The sequence below is a fragment of the Trachypithecus francoisi genome, unplaced genomic scaffold (assembly GCF_009764315.1).
Source record: "Trachypithecus francoisi isolate TF-2019V2 unplaced genomic scaffold, Tfra_2.0 Lachesis_group8, whole genome shotgun sequence".
Taxonomy (NCBI): domain Eukaryota; kingdom Metazoa; phylum Chordata; class Mammalia; order Primates; family Cercopithecidae; genus Trachypithecus; species Trachypithecus francoisi.
The window spans coordinates 51964943-51978334 of record NW_022681473.1 but is presented as its reverse complement, the minus strand read 5'-3'; the positions used below and the strand labels follow the sequence as shown (position 1 = coordinate 51978334).

The window sequence follows — 13392 nt, the reverse complement described above, 5'->3', positions numbered from 1 at the left end:
AATAAAACAGCTAGAACAGTGGTCAACAAGCTGCAGCCAGTGAACCAAATTGGCCCGCAGCCTGTTTTTGAAAATAAAGTTTTTTTGGAACACAGTCACAAACATTCATTTACATATTGTCTATGACTGCTTTCACAATACAGTGGCAGAGTTGGATAGTTGTAACAGAGATCACTTGGCCCACAAAGCCTAAACTATTTACTATCTGACCCTTTACAAAAAAAACTTTGCCAACCTCTGATTTAGATGAATACTCCTCTTTTGGCATGTATATTATAAGGACACTTTTTTAATGCATCTGACCCTCCCATGAGACTATAAGCTCTTTATATGCAGTGAATGTGCTTTATTCATCCTCACAACTTAGCAGCTGGTACAGTGGCTGCCATAGAGTGGACCTAGAACAAAAATGTGTAAAGTTTCAGGAAAAATTATGAGTAATAACAATAGACTGTTATAAGTTTCGTAGATATAATGTAATACCTAGACCAAACACTAAAGAGCTATCAAAGAGGCACATTAAAAAACAATAAGGTAAATCAAAATGGGATTCTAAGAAATGACCAACTAACTCACAGGAAGGCAAGAAAAAGAAAATAGAAAGACAAAAAAGAGTGAACAAACAGAAAACAAAACATAAAATGGTAGACTTAAGCTCTAACATATCAATGACACTAAATGTAATAGTCTAAATACAGCAACCGAAAAACAGAGTCTATGGCCATACCACCCTGAATGCACCTGATCTCGTCCGATCTTCGAAGATAAGCAAGGTCAGGCCTGATTAGTACTTGGATGGGAAACCACCTGGGAATACCAGGTGCTGTAGGTTTTTTGTTTATTTGTTTTGTTTTTTAGACAGGGTCTTACTCTGTCACATAGGCTGGAGTACAGCAGCTCACTGCAACCTCTGTCCCCCAGGCTCAAGCAGTTCTCCCACCTCAGCCTTCCAAGTAGCTGGGACTACAGACACTTGCCACCACACGTGACTGAGTTTTTTCTTTCTTTTTTTTTTTGTAGACACTAGGTCTCACTAAGCTGGTCTTGAACTCCTAGGCTGAAGCTATCCACCCGCCTTGACCTCTTTTGAATTACAAGCGTGAGCCACCATGCCCAGTCAGTAGGTTTTTTCAAGACTGGAATCGTGTATTGAAAAAAAAATTAAAATTAAAATTAAGAGAGTGGATTAAAAAACATGACTCAACTATGTGCTACCTATAAGAAACTCACTCCAAAGACAATAATATAGGTAGGTTGAAAGTAAAAGGATGGAAAAGATTGTATTCGTTTTCTATTGCTACTATGACAAATTGCTACAAACTTCATGGCTTGAAAGAACACAAATGTGTTATCCTACAGTTTTGTAGGTCAGAAATCTGATACAGGTCTTAAAAGGCTAGAGTCAAGGTGTTGGCAGGGCTGCATTTACTTCTGGAAACTCTGGAGATAATTTAATTTGTCTTCTTGTCTTTCCCAACTTTCTATCTAGAGGTCATCCACATTCTTTGGCTCATGACTCCCTTTCTCCATCTTCAAAGCCAGCAATGGCAGGTGAGTCCTTCTTAGATCACATCACTCTGACTTCCTCTTCTGCCTCCTTTTTCCACTTTCAAGAATCTTGTGATTACATTCATTGAGTCCACCTGGATAACCCAGGATACTCTCCTCATCTCAAAGTTCTTAATTTAATCACACCTGCAAAGTCTCTTTTGCTGTATAAGGTCACACATTCACAGGTTCTGAAAATTAGGATGTGAACATATTTAGGGTCATTATTCTGCCTGCAACAAAGGTATATCATGTAAACTTTAATCTAAAAAAGCAGGTGTGGTTATGTTAATATGAGATAAAGTAAACTTCAGAGCAATAATTATTACCAGAGACAGAGAGGGATATTACGTAGTGGTAAAAGGGCCAATCCACCACAAAAAAAATAAAATAAAATAAAATAAAATAAAAAGACAGTCCTAAGTGTGTATGTACCAAACTACAGAATTATAAAATATGTGAAGTAAAAACTGATAGTAGTGGAAGAAGAGACAAATCCATAGTAGACAGAAATCCAAAAAGAACATAGAAGAACTCAATGCATCATCAATCAACAGGATCTAATTGCTATTTATACAACACTCCACCCAACAACAGCAGAATATACATTCTGTATATTCTTGTGTGTATATACTTATGAAACATATACCAAGATAGACCATGTTCTGGATCATAAAACAAACCTCAACAAATTGTTAAAAAATTGAATCATACAGAGTGTATTCTGTGACCGCATGGAGCCAAACTTGAAATTCATCACAGAAAGATAATAGGAAAATCTCCAAACCCTTGGAAACTAAACAATATACTTCTAAACAATCCATGGGTCAAGAGCCAGCCTCAAAGAAATACAAAAAACATGTAAATAAATAAGAAAAACATATCAAAATCCAAATTTTTGTCACAAATTTTCCAGCAGTACTGGAAGAAAAATTTATAGCCCTTAAATAAACATATTAGAAAAGAGAAAAAGTCTCAAATCAATAATCTAAACTCATACCTCGAGAATATAGAAAAAGAAGAGCAAAGTAAACCCAATGCAAATAGAAGGAGGACTTGATAAAGATAAAAGCAAAAGTCAGTGAAATTGAAAACAGAAAACAATAGTGAAAATCAACAATATAGAGCTTTCTCTTTGAAAAGATTAATAAAATTGATAAATCTCTAGCATGATAAAAATAGAAGACACATGTTAACATCAAGAATGAGTAGAGAATATAACCACAGATCAGGCAGACACCAAAAGGATAATAGGAATACTATGAACAACTCAAAACAAATACCTTTGACAACTTAGGTGAAATGGACCAATCCTTAAAAAAGACAAACTACTGCAACTTACCCAATATAAAAATGATAATTCAAATATCACTATAACTATCAAGGATATTGAATTTGTAACTTAAAAATCTTCACCAAAAAGAAATGTACTGGCCAAATTGTTTCCCTGGAGAATTCTACCAAACATTTAAAGAAAAATTATTACCAACGCTACATAGTCTCTTCTGGAAGATGGAAAAGGAGAGAACATTTTCCAATACATTTTGTGAAGCTAGTATTACCCTAATACCAAAGCCAGGGAGAGATACTGCAAAAAGAGAGAAAACTACAGACCAATATTGTTCCTAACTATAGATTAAAAAATATTTAGCAAAATATTCATGAGAATTCACCAACATATAAAAAGACATATACACCATGAGTGAGTGGATTTATTCCAGGGATACAATACTAGTGCAATATGTAAAAATTCATGTAATATACCTTATTAAAAGGCTAAAAAAGAAAGACTACATGACTATATCAATTGATAAAGAAAAAATGACAAAATTTAGGACCTATTGATGATAAAAATGGTCAGAGAAGCAAGAATAGAAGGGAATGTCCTCAACTTACAAAGAACATCTACAAAAAATCTGCAGCTAACAGTATACTTATTGATGAAAGACAAAATAATTTGCCCCAAGACTGGGAACAAACCAGGAATAGCAGTGAGCTCCTATCGTCCCAGCTACTCAAGAGGCTGAAGTGGGAAGACTGCTTGAGCCCAAGAGTTTGAGACCAGCCTAGGCAACACAATGAGACCCCTTCTCAAAAAAAAAAAAAAAAAAAAAGGCTGGATATGGTGGTTCACACCTGTGATTCTAATGCTTTGGGAGGCCAAGGCAGAAGGATCACTTGAGCCCAGGAGTTCAAGATCAGCCTGGGCAACATAGCAAACTCCTGTCTCTACAAATTTTTTAAAAAATTAACCAGGCATGGTGGTACATGACTGTAGTTCTAGCTACTTGGGAGGCTGATATGGGAAGATTGCTTGAGCCTGGGTATTCAAGGCTGCAGTAAGCAATGATCACACCACTGTGTTCTAGCCTGAGTGACAGAGTGAGGGCCTGTCTCTAAAAAGGAAACAACAACAACAAACAATTGGGAACAATATTCTTAATCTTGTTGAGAACTATCAACATCTATCAACATATCAACAAGCATGACTAATGGCTATCTTTCTCATTACTCATATTCACTATAGTACTGGAACTTATAGCCAGTGCGATAAGGCAAGAAAAGAAAAAGCATAGAGATTGGTAAGAAATAAAATGGCTTTTATTTGTGTATGTGGAAAATGTCAAGAAATCTATCTTTAAAAGTTAAGAAAAATTCTAGAACAAGTGAGTTCAGCAAGGATGCAGGATACAGAAAAAACACATAAATCAATTGTATTTTTTTTTTGAGACAGAGTCTCATTCTGTCTTCCAGTCTGGAGTGCAGTGGCATGATCTCAGCTCACTGCAAGCTCCGCCTCCCAGGTTCATGCCATTCTCCTGCTTCAGCCTCTCGAGTAACTGGGACTATAGGTGCCTGCCACTATGCCTGGCTACTTTTTTTCCATTTTTTAGTAGAGATGGGGTTTCACCATGTTAGCCAGGATGGCCAGGATGATCTCGATCTCTTGACCTCGTGATCCACCTGCCTCGGGCTCCCAAAGTGCTGGGATTACAGGTGTGAGCCACCACACCTGGCCAAATCAATTGTACTTTTGTACACTTGCAATGAACACATGGACACAAAAGTACAGTACTATTTATAATTGCTATAAAAGCAGGTATAAATCTAAGAAACATGTACAAGACTGGTATGCAGGAAACTACACAACACTCATGAAATCAAAGAAGATCTAAATAATGGAGAGAAAGACATGCTCCGTTCATGAATAGAAGATTCAACATAGTAAAGTTATCTATTGTCCTCAAATTGATATATAGGCTTAATGCAATTCCTATCAAAATCCCAGCAAGATATTTTGTAGATTGTATTATTCTAAAATTTATAAGGAAAGACGAAGAAACTATAAGAGCCAAATCAATGTGAAAAAGAAAAATTAAGTAGGAGATAACTCAGTCTACCAGATTTCAAGACTTACTATATAGTCACAGTAATAAAAATTGTAATATTGGCAAAGTGATAGACACATAGATAAATGAAACAGAACAGAGAATCCAGAAATAGACTCACACAAATATGCCCAATTGATTTTTACAAAGGTGCAAAAGCAATTCAATGGAGAAAAGACAGGCTTTTCAACAAATGGTGCTGTGGAGAAACTGAACACCCATACATACAAAAAAACTGAAACTAAAACTAAAATCTCACATCTTATACAAAAATTAATGCCTAATGAATAATGGACTTAAATGTAAAATGTACGATTACAAAACTATTAGAAAAAATAGGAGAAAATCTACAGGATCTAAGGCTAAACAAAGGGTTCTCAAACTTGACACCAAAAGCACAAGCCATAAAGGAAAAACTGATAAATTCATTAAAATTATGAGCTTTTGTTCCGTGAAAGATCCTGTGGAGAGGACGAAAAGGCAAGCTATAGTCTAGGAAAAAATATTTGCTAACCACTTGCCTGACCAAAGACTAGTATCTAGAACATATTTTTTAAACTTTCAAAATTAAACAGTAAAAACAAATCCAGTTGGAAAATGAGCAAAAGACATAAACAGACATTTCATTGAAGAGGACATAGAGATGGTAAATTAGCACATGAAAGGATATTCAACATCATTAGTCATTAATGGCATGCAAATTAAAACCATAAAGAGATATCACTACATACCCATCAGAATGAATAACAGAAAAAAATAGTGACAACAGCAAATGTTAGCAAGGATGCAGAGAAACCAGAACATTGCTTTTGGGAATGTAAACTGGTATAGCCACTCTGGAAAACAGCCACTTTCATTAAAAAACAACTAAATACCCAACTACCATATGACTCACCAATTGCACTCCTGGACATTTGTCCCAGAGAAAGAAAGCTATATTCACTCAGAAGTCTGCATACAAATATTTTTAGCAGCTTTATTTGTAATTGCCAAAAACTGGATGTCCAGATGTCCTTCAGTGGGCAAAAGGTTAAACTAACTGTGGTATATCCATACCACAGAAGATTACTCAGCAATAAAAAGAAACAATAATACACAGAACCTGAATGAATCTCTAGAGAATTATGCTGGGAGAAAAAAAGCCAATCTCAAAAGGCTAGACATATTGTACAATTCCATTTACACAAAATTCTGGAAGTGACAGGATTACAGACATAGAGGACATATTAGTGATTGCCAAGGAGGGCATGGGGGCAGATTGGAATGGGGATATGACTATAAAAAGGCAACATGAGAGATCCTTGTGGTGATGAGAAATGTTCTATATCTTTACTATGAATATTAATATCCTGCTTGTCACATTATACTATGGTTTTCAAAATGTCACCACTGGCGGGAACTGGGTAGAGGGTACATGGAATCCTTCTGCACTGTTTCTTACAACTACATGTGAATCTATAATAATCTCAAAATTAAAAGTTAATGAAATTTTGATATCTTTCATTAAGGCTTTCATAGGCAAATTAATAATAAGCCCTTATAATTGTATGATCTTTACAGTCTTAAAGGAGGTTACACATTCATCATTTTGCAGAACCACTGACTCACTCATTCATTCATGAATCATTTAAACAAATTTAGGCAATTATTAAAAAATTATCTATCAAGCATAGTGCTTAGGCTCAGATTACAGTTATAAATCCTCTAATTATTTCTCTCAAGCTGCTCACAGTCTTTTTATTCTCACTAACTACCTGAGGTGAGTAGAGTGGGTATTATCATTTTTGTTTTGTAACTGAAGAAACTGAGAACCAAAAGGTATGTGACTTGTCCAAAGTCACACAGTTACTTTACCATGAGGCTAGCAGTAGAACTGGAGTCTTCTCCCTGTCTTAGATTCTCTCCATTTCACATATGTTAAAGCAAAATGGTAAAGAATACAGGCTTTGGAGTTCAGATAGGCTCAGTTCCATCATTTATTAGCTGTTTGCCCTTGGGTAGGTACATCAATGGCTCTAGGCCTCAGTTTCTTCCTCTATAGAATAGAAATAATGGTTCCTATCTTACAGAATTCTACAAGATTTCAGTATGTTAATACATGCATTACGCTTAAAATAGCACCCAACACGTAATAACAGCTAAAAAAAAAATGCACCTGACATTAGATATTGTCCTTACACCAAATAAGTAACATAATGGGAACTATAATAATCTAGAACTAATAGCTCATACAAATACATAGCATGTCTTCTGTAAGTCTTCCAACTGTCATTAAACATCAGTTAATATCCATACATTGCTATGAGGCAAATGGGTAGAAATATTTAAGGTTTCTGTTTGAGAGAATAGAGAAGTAGCATATTTGGTAGGGCATTAAGATGTCTCAAAGACAGTATTGAGACAGAAGTTAAAAGCCCCTTTTGTTCATGATTATTTTTAAGGAAATTTAAACATAAGACCCCTTTCAAAACATCTCATACTGGCCACAAAGGGAAGCTGGGGTGTCCATTCCTTATTTGTACCTTGTAATTCTCTCCCCGCTGTTTAACTGGTGACCATATGTCAGGATGTACATGTGTTTTATGCAGCCAGATGGATGAGGCATAAAGACCATAATCAGTTCCCTCACATAACAATACCCTATTTTTTCACCTATCCAACAATCATGGATTAATTATGAGCCTCGTCTCCTCAACAGGTGGTGCCTGTGATCCCATGACCATATCAGATCCACCTTCAAAATCAAGCAGGTAAACAGTCTATCCAGAATTTCTAGTATAAACGTTCATCAGCTGTATATGCAAGCAGGTAGGGCAGGTGTGGTCATTAATTTACCAGACTGTTCCTTGACTTGGTATTTCAGTGTCTGGTGTCTGTTGACACAGTTGACAAGGCAGTTCTAAGCAGCCCCATTATGGATGTCAACTTAAATCAGGCCATGCTAGGTCTAACATTCAAAGATTTGCCTAACCATTTCCAAGTGGGACACTGACATGATGCCTTCTCTCCTCACTACCTTCTTGGAGGCACCTGGCACTCACCAGTTTCTGTAGTGGCTATGTCAGGGATGCCTAAAATACTTCCAACTTCCAATGTTCTCTTGGTCAATCACACAAACTACCAGAGCCATTGAAACATGTACCTTTCAGCCTGTCTCTTGTATCTCTAAATGGCACAAAAATTCTTTTTCAAACTATGTGTTCTAAGATCCAGAAAATAAAGTCACCATAGTTTAAGGCCCAAAGACTAGAAATAGTTGAGGTTAGATGTAAAAGGAAAGCAAGTTATTTTTCAGCCATGACACTGCTGAAAAGGCATGTAGGATGCTGCACAACCAAGGAAGAGCTCATATGCAATGGCTTAACTTATGAGCTAAACTAACTGCATTCTTCATGGAAAACGACTTTTACTTGAAGGACTGACAGTCATTCGGACTTGGGTATTTGACAGACATTTTCTTAAAAATGAATTAAGTGAGCTTTTCACTTCAAGGAAAACAAATGACATTTATTTGTCAATATCAAAAGTTGAGCTGTCAAATAAGAATGAGAATTTTGGAAAGCTTTCTTCAACAGCTATGTGACTTACACAAATGTGAGAGATAAACACTGGGACGTTGAGTATGAAGGAAATCCCCAAGCAGATAGAAAAGAAGAGAGTTGTGAAAACCTCCTAGAGGATGGAGAGGGGGAAAAAAGCAGAAAGAGATTAAATATGAGCAGTCAGGGAAGTGGAAGAAGAACCAAAATAGAGTCATAGAAGGCAAGAGAGGAAAGAAATCAATAACACCAAAGGCTGCAGAGAGCAGCCAGCATTTGTCTACACAGAGGATTTCGCCAACAGAGCCTGGAAGGCAGTAAATGCTGAGTTCTGTTTTTGAGAAATGCTGAGACATCTGACTGGTGGGCCCAAAAGGGTTGTGAGATGGTGGCCTGTTGAAGAGGCAGGAACATGGGAGACCCAGCCTGCTTGTTGGTCTTTGTGGATGATAGCTCAGGCAAGATCCATAACTGAAATTAGACTTCAGGTCTTCTTGTTTCCGGCCCAAGACTCGATTCTTCTTGCGTTTCAAAGCTGTGTTTCTTGCTTCTAATATTTGAAACAGATGTTGTGAAATCTATAATTTCCAGCTTTGAAATGAATTCATATGTTAACCTCCCATTTCTCAGATGCATTCTGAAGAAACAGTACTAACTGTGACACAAGGTTAGAACATCAAAATGTATAATCCAACTAACTTGGACCTGCTTGTGCTCTAAGGTTCCTCCAGCAAGGGGTTGAAAATATTAATAAAATGTAACTCTGCCTCCCAAAAGCCTTGGTGGCTAAGTACTTAGGTTCTCACTGAAAACCTCTACTGAGTTCTCTTGAAAGGGTCCCAAGGAAAGGTTTCACAGGCGTTTCTCAAACCATTGGTGCTGAAGGAGCAGGATTTCGACATCTCCAATCCATCACGGACTGATGCTTTTGTAAAATGCAATCAAAGTGGATAATTTGAAAAAAAACTAAATGAATATGTAATACAAGTCCAATATTTATGGCTAGATCCAACAAATATAAAATTAAATTTCAGTAAATATTATCAGAACTAGTGTAAGATAGGAGATTTTAAAATTGCAGAAACTCAAAGGATTATAAATCATGCTGCTATAAAGACACATGCACACACATGTTTATTGCGGCACTATTCACAATAGCGAAGACTTGGAACCAACCCATATGTCCATCAATGATAGACTGGATTAAGAAAATGTGGCACATATACACCATGGAATACTATGCAGCCATAAAAAGGATGAGTTCATGTCCTTTGTAGGGATATGGATGAAGCTGGAAACCATCATTCTCAGCAAACTATCACAGGGACAAAAAATCAAATACCACATGTTCTCACTCACAGGTAGGAATTGAACAATGAGAACACTTGGACACAGGAAGGGGAACATCACACACCGGGGCCTGTCGTGGGGTGGGGGGAGGGGGGAGCGATAGCATTAGGAGATATACCTAATGTAAATAACGAGCTAATGGGTGCAGCACACCAACATGGCACATGTATACATATGTAAAAAACCTGCACATTGTGCACATGTACCCTAGAACTTAAAGTATAATTTTTAAAATTAAATTAAATTAAAAAAAGAAACAAAAAATTGCAGAAACTGTGAAATATGAAATTGTGCATATGTAATAAAAAATCATTATTACATTTGTAACTTTTGTTGTTCTGTGATTATAACTAAACACTTATGAGTAAAATAGCAATTACCCATAATAAACTCCTATACTAACACTTTGAATAAACAATGTAACAGTTTAAATATTTGACATTTTTAACACAAAAAAATGAGTTTGTTGCTTCCTTATTAACATATTTAATCTAGATTATAGTGATGAAATATACTCACAGAGGATAATGTATATCTAAATTATTTCTACATTTTGACTTACTATTATTCATAATAGAGAAATCAGTCTCCCAGAGGCCTGTTGATGGGATGGAAGAAGAGATTTAAAGCAATTTCAGGAGGCACAGGATATTCATTTTTAACCTTTACACAAAATGAAGCAAATGATGCTGTATTTCAAAATTCATCTTCAATCCTTCAACAGTTGCCAATTTTAACATATTCTGTATAGTTTATCAAATTTAAATTATCTTTTCTTTTTTAGAGACAGGGCCTAGCACTGTAGCCTAGGGGAGTGCAGTGACACCATTACAGCTCACTCCAGCCTCAAACTCCTGCCTCAAGGGATCCTCCTGCCTCAGCCCCACAAGTCTCTGGGATTACAAGCCACCATGCTTGGCTCTAAATAATCTTTTATAAAAGAAATGGATTATTTATATTGGGTCTTCACTCGGTGGAAAATAAAATTTCAAAACATACCTTCAAATTTGATAAGTATTCAGAGATAACTTTTCACAGACATGCAGTAACAAGATCATCACTTTGTTAATAATTGTTACATTATAGAATGTGTCCTAACAATCTACAGAAACTCAGTTCTTCCAAGTTTCTAACTTTTTTTATTCCCTTAGATCTTATCTGCCATTGGAAAAAATGCTGCATTCCCACTTTGCATGAAGTATTATGATCATTAAAATTATCAAAATATCAGACAAATAAACAAGGCTGGTTATCCATTTCACGTCTTTTAATAGTTGACCAAAATGGCTTTTTCTCTTGCAGAAACACAGTGTTTATTCCATAGTCAAATATGCCTGATAGAGTTTTTCTTCTCAAAAATCATTGACCTCTGCATGCAGCAACAGTCATTTATAATCAGCTTCCATATTATTATGTAATAAAAAGAAAAATAAATTTAAAATATTAGCTTTTACATGATTCACAATCTTTACTCTATAATTTAATGGAATGTTTAATTCAGCTTGCTTTTTTAACAGCAAAACTTTGTCAATGAAGGAAGCCAGGCATTGATTTACATTCTGGCACAAACTTCTTAATCTGAGTAACTCTGCCATAATGTCATTACAGGGAACATACACATACCCAAAACTTAAACTCTAAATCACATTTGTTTATAATGGGATTCTTCATAACTGTAGAAAGTTTAGGGCTAATTTGAAAGCAAAAAAAAAAAGCAAAAAAAAAAAATTATTTCTTCGTATCACGGTCATGTTCTTCATAACACACCAGTATAGGCCAGGCGCAGTGGCTCGGACCTGCAATCCCAGCACTTTGGGAGGCCGAGGCAAGTGGATCACCTGAGGTCAGGAGCTCAAGACCAGCCTGGCAAGCATGATGAAACCCCGTCTCTACTAAAATACAAAAATTAGCTGGGCGTGGTGGCAGGCGCTTGTAATCCCAGCTACTCGGGAGGCTGAGGCAGAGAATCACTTGAGCCAGAGAGGAGCAGATGGTAGTGAACCGAGATCATGCCAGTGCACCCCAGCCTGAGCAACAAAGCAAGTCTCTCTCTCAAAAAAATAAATTAATTAATCAAAATAAATAAATAAAACACCAGTATAAATACTAAAAAAAATTGACCATGTTAGTAATGTCTGTGAATTTGTCAAATTTCAGTGAAGTAAACATTACAAGTTCTTTGTGTTCTATGAGTTGGTTTTTCTTATCTTATTTATTTTTTTATTTTTTTATTTTTTTGAGACAGAGTCTCTGTTGCTGAGGCTGGAGTGCAGTGGCACAATCTTGGCTCGTCGCAACCTCCGCCTCCTTGGTTCAAGCGATTCTCATGCCTCAGCCTCCCAAGCAGCTGGGATTATGGGTGTGCAGCACTACACCTTGCTAATTTTTGTATTTTTTAGTAGAGATGGGGCTTTGCCATGTTGGCCAGTCTGATCTCGAACACCTGACCTCAAGTGATCTGCCCACCTTGGCTTCCCAAAGTGCTGGGATTACAGGTGTGAGCTGCCGTGCCTGACCAATGGTGTCATTTTAAAACAGCCTATGAAGCATATATTTTGCCACAGATTCGCCCAACATTTGTAAGCCAACATCTTTGGCTTATAATGGAGATTCCATTGCTCCAACATAATGGAGGTTCCATTGCTGGAATCTCCCAGCAATGTCTTAGCAACTGTAAGGGTCTTAGACTTAGCAACCTGAGGTGCTACTTTATAAGATGCCTGTAAACCCCATCAAAAAGTGGGCAAAGGATGTGAACAGGCACTTTTCAAAAGAAGACATTTACGCAGCCAACAAACACATGAAAAAATGCTCATCATCACTGGTCATCAGAGAAATGCAAGTCAAAACCACAATGAGATACCATCTCACACCAGTTAGAATGGAGATCATTAAAAAGTCAGGAAACAACAGGTGCTAGAGAGGATATGGAGAATTAGGAACACTTTTACACTGTTGGTGGGAGTGTAAACTAGTTCAACCACATGGAAGACAGTGTGGTGATTCCTCAAGGATCTAGAACTAGAAATACCATTTGACCTAGCAATCCCATTACTGGGTATATACCCAAAGTATTATAAATCATGCTACTATAAAGACACATGCACACGTATGTTTATTGCAGCACTGTTCACAATAGCAAAGACTTGGAACCAACCCAAATGTCCATCAATGATAGACTGGATTAAGAAAATGTGGCACATATACACCATGGAATACTATGCAGCCATAAAAAAGGATGCATTCATGTCCTTTGTAGGGACATGGATGAAGCTGGAAACCATCATTCTGAGCAAACTATCGCAATGACAGAAAACCAAACACTGCATGTTCTCACTCATAGGTGGGAATTGAACAATGAGAACACATGGACACAGGGCGGGGAACATCACACATCAGGGCCTGTCATGGGGTGAGGGGATGGGGGAGGGATAGCATTAGGAGAAATGCCTAATATAAATGATGAATTAAAGGGGGAAGTAAACCAACATGGCACATGTATACATATGTAACAAACCTGCACGTTGTGCCCGTGTACCCTATAACTTAAAGTATAATAAAATAAA

General features: G+C 36.8%; 1 pseudogene; it reads left to right on the top strand.

The window, feature by feature from the left end:
• The first annotated feature begins 713 nt into the window (after positions 1–713).
• Positions 714–832, top strand: LOC117081796 (annotated as a pseudogene).
• The last annotated feature ends 12560 nt before the right edge of the window (positions 833–13392 follow it).